Below are 18,060 nucleotides of genomic sequence, written 5' to 3'. Positions count from 1 at the left end.
TCATGCCCTTCGGTCTCTCCAATGCACCATCCACCTTTCAGGCCCTCATGAATGAGGTCTTTTCTTCACTTCTGCGCCACTATGTGTTAGTCTTTTTTTATGACATTCTGGTCTACAGCAAAAATTGGTAAGAACATCTCCACCACCTCCACCAAGTATTTACCATTCTACGCTCTCATCATTTGGTTTTAAATAAATCGAAATGTTCTATGGGTACATCTGAGGTGGCATATTTGGGCCACGTCATATCAGCTGTGGGCGTGAAAGTTGACCAAAGCAAGATACAGGCAGTTACAGATTGGCCGGTTCCCACCTCCACTACAGCATTAAAGGGATTTTTGGGCTTAGCGGGATATTATAGAAAATTTATCCAATCTTATGGCCAGATAGAAGCACCACTCAACAACCTGCTCAAAAAAAATGCCTTCCACTGGTCTTCTTCAGCAGAACAGGCCTTCAACCTGTTAAAGGAGGCCTTAGCCTCAGCGCCAGTCCTATAATTACCAGATTTTGAGGCAGAATTTGTGGTGGAATGTGATGCCTCCGGGGGAGGTATAGGGGCAGTGTTACAACAATTGGGACACCCCATTGCTTATTTCAGCCATCAGTTGGGACAACACTACCATAAGTTAGCTACATATGAGAGGGAATTGATTGGGTTAGCCAAGGTTGTCCAACATTGGCGACCTTATCTTTGGGGAAGACCGTTTTTCATTCATACAGATCATTGCAGCCTCAAGTATCTTCTTGAACAGCGCCTCACCACATCCCCACAGCAGCATTGGTTAACTAAACTCATGGGCTTCAATTTTACGGTTCATTATAAGCCAGGTAGTTCGAATTTGGGGGCTGATGCCTTATCACGTCGGAATATTTCCGCCACTCAAATTTATGTTATCAGTCACCCACGTGCACTGCTATTAGATTCTATTCGTGAGGAAGTAAATCAATATCCGGATCTCATGTCATTATATCAGGATATTCAACAGGGGACAACTGCTCCTCATTGGACGATTTAGGATCGTCTCATTCTCTACAAAAATAGGATCTTTTTGCATAATACATCCCCACTTCTTCACACCATCCTGTCCTCTATCCATGATAGCACACATGAGGGTCAACAGAAAACATATTTCCGAATCAGTCGGGACTTTTACTGGAAGGGCATGAAGAGCACAATTGCTGATTATGTAGCTGCTTGTCAGATTTGTCAAAGAAACAAGGCCGAATCTTTAAGTCCAGCCGGCCTACTGCAACCTCTGCAACTACCATCTCAAATCTGGTCTGATATTTCCATGGACTTCATTGCTGGTCTTCCCATTTCATCAGGTAAATCGGTGATATTCGTCGTCGTTGATCGGTTTTCAAAATATGGGCATTTCCTTGCTTTGGTGCATCCATATACTGCTACTCAGGTCGTTCAATTATTTATGGACAACATTTTCCGATTACATGGAATTCCCTCATCCATTATCAGTGACAGGGATGCCATTTTTACCAGTTTCTTTTGGAAGGAATATAGGGCACCCAATTGGCATTTTCGTCTACCTATCATCCACAAATGGACAGCCAAACAGAGGTTGTCAATCGCACGATTGAAATGTATCTTCGTTGTTTTGTGGGAGACGCACCTAGAAGATGGGTGAAATGGCTTTTATGGGCAGAATTTTGCTATAACACATCTTACCACACAGCACTGGGTACTACTCCTTTCAGGGTAGTTTATGGCGGAGATCCACCTCGTTTGTTACCATATGAACCGGGGGCATCCAAAGTCGTCACTTTGGACCAAGTATTAGTTGAACGAGACGCTATGTTCACTAAGGTACGTACACATCTGCATGCGGCCCAACACTCTATGAAACGTTTTTATGATAAGAAGCACCGGGAGGCATCTTATTGCCCTGGAGACTATGTGTGGTTAAAGCTTCAACACTACCGCCAACTGTCCCTGACTGCAGCCAAGCACCATAAGCTGTCTCCAAAATATTATGGTCCATTTCCGATATTGGATCAAATTGGGCCCGTGGCATACCGCTTGCAGCTACCACCGGAAGCAAAGATCCACAATGTATTTCACGTCTCCCAATTGAAGCCCTTCCAGGGTGACTCGCCCCTACTGCACACTCCACTGCCGCCACTACATGAGGGCAGAGTCCTTTCTCTTCCGGCTCAGGTAATACAAGCACGCCACATTCAAGGGGATTGGGAAATTCTAGTCCAGTGGGCAGATGCCGATCCCAGTGACACCACATGGGAGCCGTTATCAGCATTTTGACTTTTATATCCTTCATTCAAGCTTGAGGACAAGCTCTTTCTCCAGGAGGGGGGTGATGTTATGGACTCTATAGCATCACGAGTTACCAACAGGCGTAGGAATTAATGAATGCGTTTTTCAATTTCCATGTAATTGTTTCTTGGTTTGGTTTTGTCTTTGGTTTGGGTTGGTTTAGCATTTATTGGTTTGAACCATTGACCAAGAGGTCTTTAGGGTTTTGGACGTCCTCCACCCTATTTAAGGGGACGGCTAGGGTAATGAAGATTATCAATTGAGTTCACTTTAGTTAACGTAATTTAGATAAACAGGTCAAGAGCTCCTTCAAGCTCTCTTCCGTTTTTCCCCCAATTCTCCTTTCCGAAAATCAATTCCCTTCAACCCCTCATTCCATCTCAACGTCAAGCAAGGTAATGGAAGGAAGAGAAGAGAGGAGGGTGACAAGATCCATGGCTCGTGAGGAACTTAACACTCAACTTTTTAAGGATAACATTGTACGATTACATGGGATGCCTAATTCAATTACCAGTGATAGGGATGCAATCTTTACAAGTACCTTCTGGAAAGAACTCTTCAAGTTACAAGGCACAACGTTAGCCTTTTCTTTAGCCTACCATCCACAGACTGATGGTCAGACAGAGGTCGTCAACAGAACCATTGAAATGTATCTCCGCTGTTTCGTGGGGGACTCACCTAAGAGGTGGGTTAAGTGGCTCACCTGGGCTGAGTTCTGTTACAACACCTCCTACCATAGTGCTCTCGGCACAACCCCATTCAAGGTGGTATATGGTAGAGAACCTCCCCGTCTTTTAGCCTATGAACCAGAGGCCTCTAAAGTCGCAACTTTGGACCAAGCATTGGCTGAAAGAGACACATTCATTACAGAGGTGCGCACTCATCTACAGAAGGCACAAAATTCTATGAAACAATATTATGACAAGAAGCACCAGGAAGTCTTCTTTTGTCCTGGAGATTATGTTTGGTAGCATCTCCAACACTATAGGCAGCTGTCGTTGACAGCCTCCAAACGTCACAAGCTCTCTCCAAAATATTATGGTCCCTTTCAGGTGATGGACCGCATTGGGACAGTGGCCCACAGATTGCAGCTTCCGCCAGAGGCCAGAATTCACAACATCTTTCATGTCTCACAATTAAAGGCCTTCCACGGTGATTCGCCCATGCTGCACACCCCGCTGCCACCACTCCATGAGGGACGTGTACTTTCTACCCCGGCACAGCTATTACAAACTCGTCATATTCAGGGTGATTGGGAGATCTTAGTGCAATGGGCTGATGTTGACCCCAGTGACACGACATGGGAGCCATTAGCGGCGTTTCGCACCCTCTACCCATACTTTGAGCTTGAGGACAAGCTCTTTCTCCAAGGGGGGGGGATGATGTTATGGACTCCATAGCATCACAAGTTATCCATAGGCATAGGAATTAAATTATGTCAATTTACTTTTCATGTAATTTCAATTCGGTTTGGTTTACTTTATTTGGTTTGGTTTAATTTGGGTTGGTTCAGTGTAATGTGGCGTGAACCACTTGACCTAATGGGTCATCTTTGTATTTTCGTCCTCAACCCTATTTAGGGGGACGTGAAGGAAAAGAGAGGCAAGTATTGAGAAAATTATATTTTACAGGTCTGATTCTCCCTCAGAGGTCAAGGTCGGATTCTCCCTTTGAGGTCCAAGGTTGAGTTTCCTCCAAAGCTCCTTCATTCTAAATTGAGTTCCACCATTACTCGTTCAAGAAACAAGGTTTCTCTTCCAACGTCAAGATCAACCATGGAGGGAAGAGAGGAAAGAAGGGTCACTCGATCCATGGCAAGGGAAGAACCTAACACATTCCCAAATAGCTGCATCTAATCTCGGCATGCCAAGATACGGTCCAATTTAGATAAGATAGGTTGTTGCTGGCCATTTGTCCAAGTGTAGTTCTTACCAGAGAGAGAAATCTCTTCCAAACCACCTCCGCCTATGAAGTCCAAGAAGCCTCGTATTGAGGCAAAAATTCTGATTGCTGGAGGCTTTTCCTCATGACAGTATCTGATTACATTGAAATCTCTCACAAATATCCATGGGAGGGTCTAAGTCTGCTGAAGAGCACTGAGCTCCTCCCAAAATAGGCTTCGGTCCCTATACTTGGTTGGACCAACACACCACCTACACACCAGATTCTGTCGGAAGTGAGATCTTTAAATTGAATACCCAAGGAGAAACGGCCCTCAATGACACTTAGAGAGTCGAATTTCATCGAGTCCGAAGCTACAAATATCCTTCCAGAGTGTCCAATAGCGTTTACCGCCACCCACTTAATAGAGGGGCACAACCAGAGCTCCTTGGCAATGACATCTGTTTTGGCATTTTGTTTCTTGGAAGATGATCATAGAAGGCTTGAATTGGGAGAGAAAACTGGATATCATGCTAAGCTTCCGGAAAGTACCAATCCCTCTGACATTCCAGGATATCAAATTCATTCGATACCTCGGTTTTTTACTCCCGACACTGAGTTATCACCAAGCAACTGACCTTTATAGACGGCACCCATATGGCGTGCCAATTGCATCATCTAATTCCATGTCTCATCGTCATATCTATGACGTTCCACTTGGAGTTCCTCCCCAAGCCGATCTGATCTGTCATTAGGAATAGAAGAAGATAAGGCGAATTGTGCTTTCTTAGGGAGACGAAGAGATTCACCTTGGGGAACATCGACTTTTATGCATCGGCTTCTTCTTTGATATGTCGCCAGAACTGGGGGAGATGTTGGGTTTGGGGGGTGTAGGGTGTAGGGTGTAGGGTTTAGGGGGGAGATGCTAAGTCATCAAATTAATCAAACACAAGAGCAAGAAATGTGCATATTGTCAAATCTCTCTGTATGTATAGAAATGATATTTTTATGTATAGAAATGATATTTTTTCTCATCATGTATGGCCAGAAGAAACACATTTAAAGAGTAAGAAAAACCTAAATCTCATCCTTTGCCCAAAACAATAAAAAAATCCCACTGGCCTTTCAGAGTGTCGAACCTCCAGATATCCCCAAGAGTTTACATAAAAAATATCAAATCCATCCATCTAAACTGAGGAGCAAAATGGGATTGATTCACTCTAGAAAATAAAGGTCACCAACATAGTCTAGAAATAAATTCTTCTTTTTCAAAGTGTTTTTAACATAGAATTCACCACATTAGGAGAGTGAGAGATCCAACAACTCAGTTTTGAGTGCAAATAATGAATCACTTCAATAAAATATAAGAGTGATTACTAGAGCAATCTTCCACCTCAGAGGCCTAGGCAGAAAAATTGGTTATAAAGTTAAATTGCTCAATTAATCTCTCGTCCTTTTGTCTGAATGTTATAAAGTTAAATTGCTCAATTAATCTCTCGTCCTTTTGTCTGAATGGACTAACACCAAATAATCTTAGCTCCGAATCCAAGTTTTGAAGTTTTTTAGCTCTTAAGTTGCACTATCAATTGCCCTGGGTTTTATAAGGTGCCAATCAGAGAGTGACAAGACATCTCTCACATGCTTCGACGTGTGGATGGTACACTGTTCATGATGATAACCATTAGGGAGATGGCATTTCATGCTCTGCACTAGCAAACTAAAGCATCAATGAGCAAACTGAAGCATTCACACTTCAGGCCCACGTTTCATGTAGTAAATGATTTCACAATGCAAGCATGGTTTTCACACAATTGTCTACCGCAGCATTTACAATGGTCCAACGACCTTCCATATTATAGTTGCAAGGTACATAATTGCAAAAGGAAACAGCAGGTCAAATGAAAAAACAGATGCCTCTTCCTACAGATTTGACCCCTTGACATCTAAGACAGGCAAACATTTTAACAAAATCTCAGCAGCTTGTTCGAGTTCTTGCACTGTTATGATCAGTGGTGGAGCCTCACCACATTCCCTTTCCCTCTTCCTACAGATTTGACCCATTAACATCTAAGACAGGCAAACATTTTGACAAAATCTCAGCTGCTTGTTCGAGTTCTTGCTCTGTTATGATCAGTGGTGGAAACAGCCTCACCACATTCCCTTTCCCTGCAATTAATATAAGAAGACCAGATTCGCGGCAAGCATCGACAAGGGGTGATGCCGGCACGTCCAAGTCAATACCCACAATAAGCCCAATACCACGAACTTCCTTAACATGGGGGTTTCCACCTAGTTTCTGAACTAAAAGTTCTTTCAGGTACAGGCCTTTCTTTGATACACTGGCCAAGAATTCTGGCTTATGGATTGTATCCAAAACTGATAAGGCAGCATGACAAACTAGCGGTCCGCCAGCAAATGTGCTACCATGATCTCCTGCACTAACAGCAGCAGCTACCCTTTCAGTTGTAAGGACTACACCTATAGGTAAACCTCCAGCAAGAGGCTTTGCAAGAGTCATTATATCGGGGAACACCCCATACGCCTCATGAGCCCAAAGCAATCCAGTTCATCCAAGTCCACATTGAACCTGAGAGGAGATTATAATCAAGATCACACAATTGCCAGATGAACATAAACGGAAACTTAATAAGCATTCCCAAACTGCTGTTTCATAAAGAAACTACGCAATGCTAGTGAGAAGAGGAAGAGATAAAATCAGTTAGTTTAGTCCTCCAGAAATAAATCAATAGAAACATTTTCATTCCTAATTACATTCTTTTCAGCACAGACATAAATCCTCAATCAAATTTGCAAGGTAAACTCGGTCATGGTTTCACTGGTTACTGAACAATTTACAACTTCTACTCAATGCAGTTCCTTGGGCTTAGGATTGGGAAATTTGTTTTTGAGTCATGATAGAGTGGGCACTTCAACAAAAATGGCAAGAGAGAGAGAAACAAATTTATATTTTGTTCTAGGCTTGTGTTAGCAGCCAACTGACTTGATGAAGGAAATCTCATAAGAAAAATCATCTTACTAGGAAATTCGATATATAGTTATGTTTTCTACAGGTACCACATGCATTTTTTTGTAAGGTGTACAGTAACTGACTCTGAACCATTTCCTTTAGAACAGGTCATAACACAGAAAGCAAGCTTTACCACTTCTTTTTTTTCAATCATACAGATAGCTCGTGATGCTTGTGACACTGTTGGGGGAATTCTTTGTCACTTGGAATACTGCCAACCTAGAAGCTCTTGATTGCAAGGTGGGAAGTTACATTGTGATTGTTAAATTCAAAGATCAAGATGCTGGTCCTATTTGATGTTTGGGAGGTATTTACGAGCCTTGTAACTACAGATATTGAACTGAGCTTTGGGAAGAGTTTTCCTAATTCTTGGATAACTGATCATCCCCTAAGCTTCTTGCAGGAGATTTTAGTACAATCAGGTTCTGTTATAAAAATCCCCTCAGGCCACTCACATTACTGCATCAATGAGGAAATTTAGTAACTTTATTGGTGCTTATGGTTTGGATGAAATTCCAGCTTCTAGTAAATCCTTTGCTTGGAATAACTTGCAAAGGGTGTCCAATATTGTCTAAAGACCGATTTCTTGGCATGGGAGATTGGCTTAAAATTTACAATGATGCTTCTGCTCTTGTTGCGGGGAAACCAATATCGAACCATTGGCTATTATCCTTGAAACCAAACAAAGCAATTGGGGGAGAAAACCGTTTCAATTTGAAATTTTGTGGGTAGAGGATAAAAATTGCATAAAATTAATGGAAGTATGGTGGAATGAAGAGAAGATTAATAGACCGGCGGAAGGAATTATTGCTTTGAAGCTGAAAACTTTGAAATTTAAGTTAAAACAGTGGTCTAAATCAACTCAGGTCTCAAATTCTGCTCAACGAAATGCATAACAATCACAGATTGACTCTCTTGATCTCCGTGAGGAAGGCAGACCTCTTTCCCCTTCTAAATTCTCAGATACAATTGAGGCTTCTATTACTCTTTAGAATTTATTGAATCATCAAAGAATTGAATGGAAGCAACGTGCAAGATACAAATGGTTAAAAGGAGATGTTGATACCCTTTTCTTTCATTCCATTGCCTTGGCCATTGGCGATATAACATAATCAACTCCCTCCACGTTGGGGGAGAGTTAGCTTTGGGTAGATCGTCCATTTCTTAACCAACTTCGATTGAACAAACTCACAAAAATTCAAAGAAATTGGTTGGAGAGACCTTTCACTATTAAAGAAATTGAAGATGCAGCTGCCTGAATGCCCCTTAATAAGACTTTGACCCGGATGGATTTAACGGAGATAGACATGCTTGGTGTATTATGGCAAATGACATTCGAACAATGATATATGATTTTTATAACAATGGCATCACCTTCCATAGTATTGGTGCATCCATCATTTCTTTGATTACAAAAAGGGAGAACATAGAGACGGTTGTTAACTTTAGGCCCATTAGTCTTATATCTTGAGCTTATAAGCTGATTTTTCGCATCCCTACAAGCATGCTCAGAACTATAATTCCTCACATTATCAATCAAAAACAATGTTCATTCATGAAGGAAAGGGTTATATTGGATGCTGCTATGAGTGTGCCTGAAGTAATTGACAAGTTTAAGAAAAACAATCAGCCAAGAATTGTCCTGACTTAGACCTTGAAAAAGCCTTTGATCTTGTTATCTGGCAATTTCTTGATTCAATGATGTATTGTATGGTTTTTGGCAATTTCTTGATTCAAGCTTGTCTTACCATAATTCCTTGGAGTATTTGGAAAGAGAGGAATAGGAGGATCTTCCAAAATAATGCTTTACCTTGGCAAAGAGTTGCTGAAAGAATTTTTTCTCAAATTGTTTCTTGGCTCAATACTATTTCCCTCTTTGATGAGGTCTGGGCTGATCTTGTTAGAGGTTGTTTGTTCCAGATCTCATGCCTTTCTCAATGTAGTCCTTCTCTAGTTGAAGAATGGAAGCCTCCAGAAAAAGAAGCCACAAAACTTAATTTTTGACGGATCTTCTTTTGGCAATCCAGGTGCTACTGGTTTTGATGGTGTTTCCAGAAATTCTTCAGGTGTTCCTCTGGTGTCCTATGCTGGTCCCGTGGTATCGCCGATTCCATAACAGCTGAACTTCAAGCTTTATGTCATTGTCTTCTAGTTTTCAAAGACAGATTTCAAGGAACTCTCCTCATCGAGGGTGATTCACAACGTGTGATTTATTGGTTCTCAGGACTGAAAGATCCTCCTTGGAGTCACTGGTCATGCGATTTTAAAATTATGGATCTTGTAAATTCTTTTGTTTGTAGATGGAATGATGATCCTAGAGCAACCAATTGGTTGGCTGACTCTCTAGCTAGAGCGGGGGTTTCCCTTCAATCCCTCATTGGGATCACCCTATTTTGTAATTCTTGCCTTCGGGCTTAATGAGTACATACTGTGATGGACTCCATAGCATCCCGAGTTATCAACAGGCGTAGGAATTAAATTATGTTATTTCCCTTTTCATGTATTTCAATTTGGTTTGGTTTGGTTTGGATGTAAATTGGTGTGAACCAATGGACCCACGGGTCTAACTGGTATTTTCGTCTCCAAACCTATTTATTGGGACGACAAGAGGAATGAAGATTAAGCATTGAGAAACCTAGTTTAGACAGGTTAGATTCTCCCTCAAAGGTCCAGATCGAGCTTCTTTCACAGCTCAATCATCTCTATTCCGTCATCACCATTCCACGTTCAAGAAATAGAGCTTCTCTCCCAACGTCAACATCCAATTTGGAGGGAAGAGAAGGAAGAAGGGTGACAAGATCCATGGCTCGGGAAGATCCTAACATCTTGGTATCAGACAGGTCCACCCTTGGGGATTCCTCTTCCCCAGAAGATTTGTGTCCTATCATTGAAAAACTTGGACAGAGGTCAGACGCTCTTAAAGGAAAAACAAAGGGCATGCGTTCGTCCTTAGCAACCATTGACGCATCCCTCCAAACCCTCCTCCGGCGACAGGATGACAATGGGTATCGAGGGCCACCACCGGCAGAGCACCACCACCAGCAAATGCCACCACCACCCCCACTGCTGCGCCACCCCCATCCCCCCATGGCTCCTCACGCACAAAGCCCTAATTCAGTTCCCAGGTATTTCAAACTGAACTTTCCTACATTTGATGGGTCTAAGGACCCCTTGATCTGGTTACACAAATGTGACCAGTTCTTTTATCATCAAAAAACACCAGCGGATGACAAGGTTCGTTTCGCCGCATACCACATGCTCGATGAAGCGCTTCTATGGTCTCACCAATTCCGAAATGAACATTTGGTTCAGGATTGGCCGACCTTTAGACAATCTTGCATGATGAGGTTTGGTCCTCCAGCTAGTAGCAATCCATTGGGCGAATTGATCAATTATAAATAGATTGGGCCACCAAATGTGTACCAAAAGACCTTCCAGGAACGTTTGGCCAGAGCTAGTGATTTTGACCGGCCTTCCCAGTTTGTTCAAATCTTTACTGCTGGATTGACCGAGGCTCTGCGTCTGGAAGTTGAATTACAGGGTCCTACAGAATTGGACCACGATATGAATTTGGCCAAGGCAATTGATAATAAACAGCGTGTTCTGAAGGACTCGCTGGTCAGAAAACTATTTTGGCCAAGCAGGACCCATGCCCCTGCGCCAGCACCCTATTCAGGGCCTCCACGTTCTGGACCTAGTGCAGCACAGCGTGCAGAAAGTTCTAACTCTATGCCACCAGCCCCTTATATCAAAAAATTGAATAGACAAGAGAAGGAACAGAGAAATGTCAAGGGCCTTTGTTTTAATTGTGATGAACAGTATGTCCAGGGTCACATATGCAAAAGATTATTCAGTGTGGTTCTTTGGGAGGATTGTGAGGACATACTACCAGAGGAAGACATTGTTGAGACAGAACACGAGGGCCCAGAGATTTCACTTCATGCCATGATAGGTCTGCATAGTTCTAACACCATGCAAGTTCGGGCACAATTGCACCATCTCCAGTTATTAGCTTTAGTTGACTCTGGCAGCACACATAACTTCATCGGTCAGCCAACGGCAGAACAACTTGGGTTAGTAGTCCAGCAGACCACCGGCCTCTCAGTCTCCGTGGCCAATGGGGAAAAAATCACCAGTGTAGGTATTTCTACAGCTACCCCCTTTCATATTGAGGGCCACTCCTTTCTTGCCGATTTCTTGGTGATTCCAGTGGCCGGTTTTGAATTGGTACTCGGAGTTCAATGGCTACAACGGTTGGGGCCTATTGTGTGGGATTTCCAGGCCCTGACCATGACTTTACAGAGGCCCAGCGTCAGATCACCTTGCATGGCACCCATGCTCCGGTGTCCAGCGCACTTCAGTCAGTTCAGGTCGAGAGCACCGAGCACTGTAAGTTAGCTCAATTACTTACATACTTTGAAGATATATTTCATGTTCCTACTACTCTTCCGCCTATTCGCCACTGTGATCACCGCATCAGCTTGAAGATGGGAACTGACCCGGTGGTGGTTCGGCCTTACCGTTACCCCCACTTACAGAAGGATGAAATTGAGAGGCAGTGCCAAAATATGTTCGCCCAGGGAATAATTCAGCGAAGCAGGTCTCCTTTCTCATCCCCGGTATTATTGGTCAAAAAGCATGATAAGTCGTGGAGGTTTTGTGTGGACTACAGGCAACTCAATGCTCACACAATAAAAGACAAATTTCCCATCCCAATGGTGGGCGAGTTGCTAGATGAGTTACATGGGGCTACTACATTTACCAAGCTGGATTTGAAGTCTAGCTATCATCAGATTCGTGTTCATCCTTCAGATGTGGAGAAGACCGTGTTCCGCATGCACCACGGTCATTTCGAGTTCCTCGTGATGCCCTTTGGTTTTCCAATGCGCCATCCACATTCCAGGCCCTCATGAATGAGGTATTTAGTTCTATCTTGCGGAAATATGTTCTCGTATTTTTTGATGATATATTGGTGTATAGCAACCATTGGGACGAGCACCTTCACCAGGTATTTACTCTTCTCCGCTCCCATCATTTGGTTTTAAATAAGTCCAAATGTTCTATGGCCACCTCCGAAGTGGCATACTTGGGCCACGTTATTTTAGCAGTTGGGGTGAAGGTTGACCAGACTAAGATTCAGGTCGTCACAGATTGGCCTCCTCCCACCTCCATCACAGCGTTAAGGGGATTTTTTGGCCTCGCTGGGTATTACAGAAAATTTAACCGCAACTATGGCCAGATTGCCGCACCGTTCCACAACCTCCTCAAGAAAAATGCTTTCACCTGGTCTGAGACAACAGCTCATTCCTTTCAGCAGTTGAAGGAAACATTATCTTTAGCGTCGGTTTTGCGGCTACCTGACTTTGATGAGTTATTTGTGGTGGAATGTGATGCTTCGGGCGGCAGTATAGGTGCAATGTTACAGCAACAAGGCCATCCGATCGCTTATTTCAGCCGACAGCTTGGCCGACACTATCACAAGCTAGCAGCTTATGAGAGGGAATTGATCGGTTTAGCTAAAGCAATACAGCATTGGCGGCCTTATCTTTGGGGGCGCCTATTTCTGATTTGAACCAATCATTACAGCCTGAGGTATCTTCTTGAGCAGCAACTCACCACCTCCCCTCCACAGCACTGGTTGAGTAAACTGATGGGGTTTGACTTTACAGTTGAGTATAAACCAGGCAGTTTGAATGTGGGGGTTGATGTTTTGTCTCGCCGAGACATTCCAGAGCCACACTTACATGCTATCAGTCAACCCCGAGATCTCTTGTTGGATTCTATTAGGGAGGAAACACAACAGCATCCGGAACTCATTGCATTATATCATGATATTCGGCAGGAGACATCGGATAGACACTGGACGATCCAAGATCGTCTTATCTTGTTCAGAGATCGGATCTTTTTGCACCACACGTCGCCACTTATTCCCAGCATCTTAGCCTCTTTTCATGACAGTACACATGAGGGCTAACAGAAAACATATTTCCGGATCAGTTGGGTATTTTATTGGAAGGGCATGAAGCGCAGTGTAGCAGATTATGTGGCGGCTTGCTAGACAATTCAACGGAATAAAGCTGAATCATTAAGTCCCGCAGGGTTGCTCCAACCACTTCAGCTACCGTCCCAAGTCTGGTCAGATATTTCCATGAACTTCATTGCTGGCCTTCCCCCCTCGTCCAGCAAATCAGTTCTAAAGGTAGTGGTTGACCGTTTCTCTAAGTATGGCCATTTCCTCCCTTTGGCGCATCCTTACACAGCAGCTCACGTAACTCAGCTATTCATGGATAATATTGTCCGGTTACATGGGATGCCTGTGTCCATTACCAGTGACAGGGACGCCTTCTTTACCAGTACGTTCTGGAAAGAACTATTCAAGCTGCAAGGCACGAAGTTGGCGTTTTCTTCCGCCTACCATCCGCAGACTGATGGACAGACCGAGGTCTTCAACCGGATGATTGAGAAGTATCTCCGTTGTTTTGTGGGGGACTCACCTAGAAGGTGGGTTAAGTGGCTGGCCTGGGCAAAATTTTGTTATAACACATCCTACCACAGCGCAATCGGAACTACTCCGTTCAAGGTCGTATATGGCAGAGATCCGCCTCGACTTTGATCATATAAACCAAGTGCATCCAAGGTAGCCACCTTGGACCAGGCTTTAGCAGAAAGGGACGTCATGCTCAGTGAGGTGCGCACTCATCTCCAAGAGGCTCAGAATACTATGAAATTATATTATGATAAGAAGCACCGGGAAGTATTCTTTTCTCCAGGAGATTATGTATAGCTGTGTCTCCAACATTACAGACAACTTTCACTGACAGCCTCCAAACGCCACAAGCTCTCTCCGAAATATTATGGTCCCTTTCAGGTGTTGGACTGTATTGGCACAATCGCCTACTGCTTGCAACTTCCACCCAACGCCAAGATCCACAATGTGTTTCATGTGTCACAACTGAAGGCCTTCCAGGGAGACTCCCCATTACTGCACACCCCTCTGCCCCCACTACATGAGGGACGTGTCCTTTCTACTCTCGTGCAAGTGTTGCAGGCTCGTCACATTCAGGGCGATTGGGAGGTACTAGTGCAGTGGGCGGATGCTGACCCCATTGACACTACACGGGAGCCCTTAGCCGCTTTCAAGGCTCTATACCCCACTTTCGAGCTTGAGGACAAACTCTTTCTCCAGGAAGGGGGTGATGTTATGGACTCCATAGCATCCCGAGTTATCAACAGGCGTTGGAATTAAATTATGTTATTTCCCTTTTCATGTATTTCAATTTGGTTTGGTCTGGTTTGGATGTAAATTGGCGTTAACCAATGGACCCACGGGTCTAACTTGTATTTTCGTCCCCAAACCTATTTATTGGGACGACAAGAGGAATGAAGATTAAGCATTGAGAAATCTAGTTTAGACAGGTCAGATTCTCCCTTAGAGGTCTAGGTCGGATTCTCCCTCAGAGGTCCAGATCGAGCTTCCTTCACCGCTCAATAATCTCTATTCCGTCATCACCATTCCACGTTCAAGAAATAGAGCTCCTCTCCCAGCGTCAACATCCAATCTGGAGGGAAGAGAAGGAAAAAGGGTGACAAGATCCATGGCTCGGGAAGATCCTAACACATCCTTTCCTCAAAAAAAAATGATGAAAGAGCAAAACATCAGCTGCTGTACAGTAGGAATTAGCCAACACAGAGAATGTCAAACTCACTTTAAAAAAACGATGACACTCATATTGCGGTTTTTTCCAACATTTTAGCTTTCATCCTTGGTGCATCTATGAGCTGGATTTTCTTTAACATGTTTTAAAAGATTGCACAAGCTCACATGACCATTAAGAATAAGGCATCTATGATCTACCCAATTCCATGTTACCCAAGTATGAGGCAGATAGTTGTTATTTATTGTTGACGTTTTAGCACAATTCATGGTCGTGTAATCAATCTTAAAGAGATAAAGATAGAAATAGTCATAAATAACAAATCAAAGAAAAAAATTGAGTGAAAAACTGTCAATGAATCTGGTAACTGACCTCATCAAAAACCAGGAGTGCGCCAGCATCATCACAAGCACTTCGTAAGGCTTCCAAAAATTCTTTAGTTGCACTATATATTCCGCCTTCCCCCTGGATAGGTTCCACAAAGACTGCTGCAATTTTACCAGGCTGGATTGCATGCTTGGCAGCTTCTATGTCTCCATAAGGCAAGAAGGTGACGCCCGGCATGACTGGTTCAAATGGAGATCTGAAGTGTTCCTTGCTTGTCAAAGCAACAGCACCCATTGTCCTTCCATGGAAACTATTGCTAAAAGAAATAAACCCAGTAGCAGGTTCTTTAACATCAGGCCTTGAACATCTTTGATATTTTCTAGAAAATTTAATGGCTGCTTCATTTGCCTCTGTTCCCGAGTTTGAGAAGAAGACCCGGTCAGCGAAGGAGCATTCCACAAGGCGCTGAGCAAGCTTTACCTGCAGCAGGGTATGTTTTCGCATCATCATCAAGTAAAAAGACAATATACTCCTCTCAAACGTTTAACTACTGACCTGTTTATCTTTATTTAAATAATAGAGGACATTATGTAAATGTAACATAGTTAATCTGTTCAGGTATCAGGAGCACAGTTTTGAAAAATAATTGGATAATATTTTCCATAATCAAATCTAGGAGAGTGCCAGTCCAATAATCCAACAAAAGTGACAAAACAATATAATGTGATAGAATAAATGTCTATATGTCCAGCAAAAGACATGGTTAACATAGGCTGTAATGAAAACCATTATTACCTCTATGAACTCGACCAAATTTAGGAAGTAAGACACCATGGCTTTTGAGGATCAATGGCCAAAGCGAAAGACAGTGACAACATAATGCAAATTGTAAAGAGGAAACTGCTTAATAAAGTACAAACGAAGACCATTTTCCGATTCCCAGTAGTAATGAAGTCTGTCAGGACAAAAATATGGTCGCTTGGAATTCCTTATGTAGAACGTGAAACATGATGCAATCATCAAAACTCTATGATCCGAGGACCCTATAAAATATTATTTGTAGTTCATAGCTCATACGTCTAATAAATTGATACAGAAGTTACAAAAGAAGTTATAATGGGGAAGAAATGAGAAAAGAAACACATTGTAAAGACGGAGTATTTCTCACCTGAGGGATTGAATAATACATATTGCTGACATGTGCGAGCGTGCTTGCCTGTTCAACGACTGCCCGCAGCCAGTCCGGATCCCCATGCCCAAGAGAGTTCACAGCAATCCCTGCCGTCATTTCCAAATACTCTCGCCCTTCCACATCATACAGTTTAGACCCCTTCCCACTCTTCAATACTACAGGTGCTCTAGCGTAAGTTCCAACAAAGACACTCGCTTCCGTCTCCATAATCTCTCGACTCTCCCCACAAGCAAAAATTCCACAAGCAATTCGTTGGGAATCATGTTTCCTCTTGTCTACGTTAAACACCCGACGTAGTTCATAAGATGAAGAAATCGAATTACCAACAGTTGCATTCAAAGCGTACATGCTTACTCCTCCTAGCTCAACAGACTAAAGAAGGACTTCCCAGAAATGAGAACAACTGAATGGGTCGAAATGTGTTCAATCTCAAAATAGGGGCTCTACACTTCAAATAAACAGAGGCCTGTTGACTCAATAGCCGATACTGGGTACTTATTCTCGCTATTGTAGAAATCAAAAGGGGTTAATCAACCAGAAAGTCTACAATAATTTTGAAAAGAATGAGATTCGTGACCAATAAAAAGGTCTGCAAAAATGATTCTCGGAGATATTTCTAACGCGAATTGGAAGAATATGATTGGATAAAAGTTTAAACGCAGGAATATCTTACCTTTAGACACGAAATATTTTGAAGAAAGGGAGGAGCTAAGGTGGAATTCCTGAAAATGCGACGGAGAGATTTTGAGAAGCTCCGCCGCCGGGGGCCTATGACGGACCGAGTGACGTGGGTTAGAGTTTGATACTCTGAATCCATTTAAACCTAATATGCATACCGTGTAAGATCAGGTGCACAAGGGTGGGATATACCTCTGTAGTAGCAGAAAGTGCTTCGATCATGAAATATACCTCTGTTTTGAAATCAAGTTATCTGTTAAATTTTTGCTTCGTCAAATTCAATTTTAGCTAAACAGATTCATTTCGAAATATGTTAAAATATTTTTATTATATTTTTAAAATAACCCAAGAAATATTTTAAATTATTTCTTATAAGAATGTTATTTGTTTTATTATATTTATATAAATATTATTTTTATTATTTAATTCAATAAAAAAATTAAATAACTATAATAATAAGAAGTAAATAGGGGCAAATCGTACCAAATTACCCTCTCTTCACACAAAATTTATACCACTTGCCCCCCTATACTCGAGATTTACATTATGTTTTATTTTTCTCCTTCGTATGATTTGACTTTAACCAAAATTTTAGGGATATTTACCAAAATATCAAATTAAAAAAATATTTACTTAAATAAAAAAAAATTAAACTTATTTCTCAAAATAATGGATTTCAATTTTGGACGTCCACGTTAGAGTTGTTAATGTTCCACATTAACACAATTTATCGAACTTATCACCATGTTAGCATCCTATTTAAAAACCTAAATATTGGCAACACAATGGATAGATTGTACTGATGTTGAGTGTTGATCACTCTAATATAAACGTCCAAAGTTGAAATCAGGTATTTAAAAATAAAAGTATAAAATCTGATTATTTAGGTAAATATTTTTTAATATGGTATTTTAATAAATATCTATACATTTGATTACTCGTCCACTCTAGAATACATGACAAGTCTATAACTATTTCACAGCATAATTGTCCCATTTGTGTTATTGGC

The 18,060-nt window shown here is 42.2% G+C and overlaps 1 pseudogene; it reads right to left on the bottom strand.

Annotated features, from left to right (window-relative positions):
- Positions 1-5,935: 5,935 nt before the first annotated feature.
- On the bottom strand, positions 5,936-17,231 carry LOC137956361 (acetylornithine aminotransferase, mitochondrial-like; annotated as a pseudogene).
- Positions 17,232-18,060: the final 829 nt, after the last annotated feature.

Source organism: Aristolochia californica, unplaced genomic scaffold (assembly GCF_029961685.1).
Source record: "Aristolochia californica isolate CCGP_79_NKW_82.1479 unplaced genomic scaffold, dmAriCali1.0.hap1 SCAF_2, whole genome shotgun sequence".
In the NCBI taxonomy this organism is placed as follows: Eukaryota; Viridiplantae; Streptophyta; class Magnoliopsida; order Piperales; family Aristolochiaceae; genus Aristolochia; species Aristolochia californica.
Note: the sequence above shows the minus strand (reverse complement) of the source record. Positions and strands in the feature narration are given on the sequence as shown.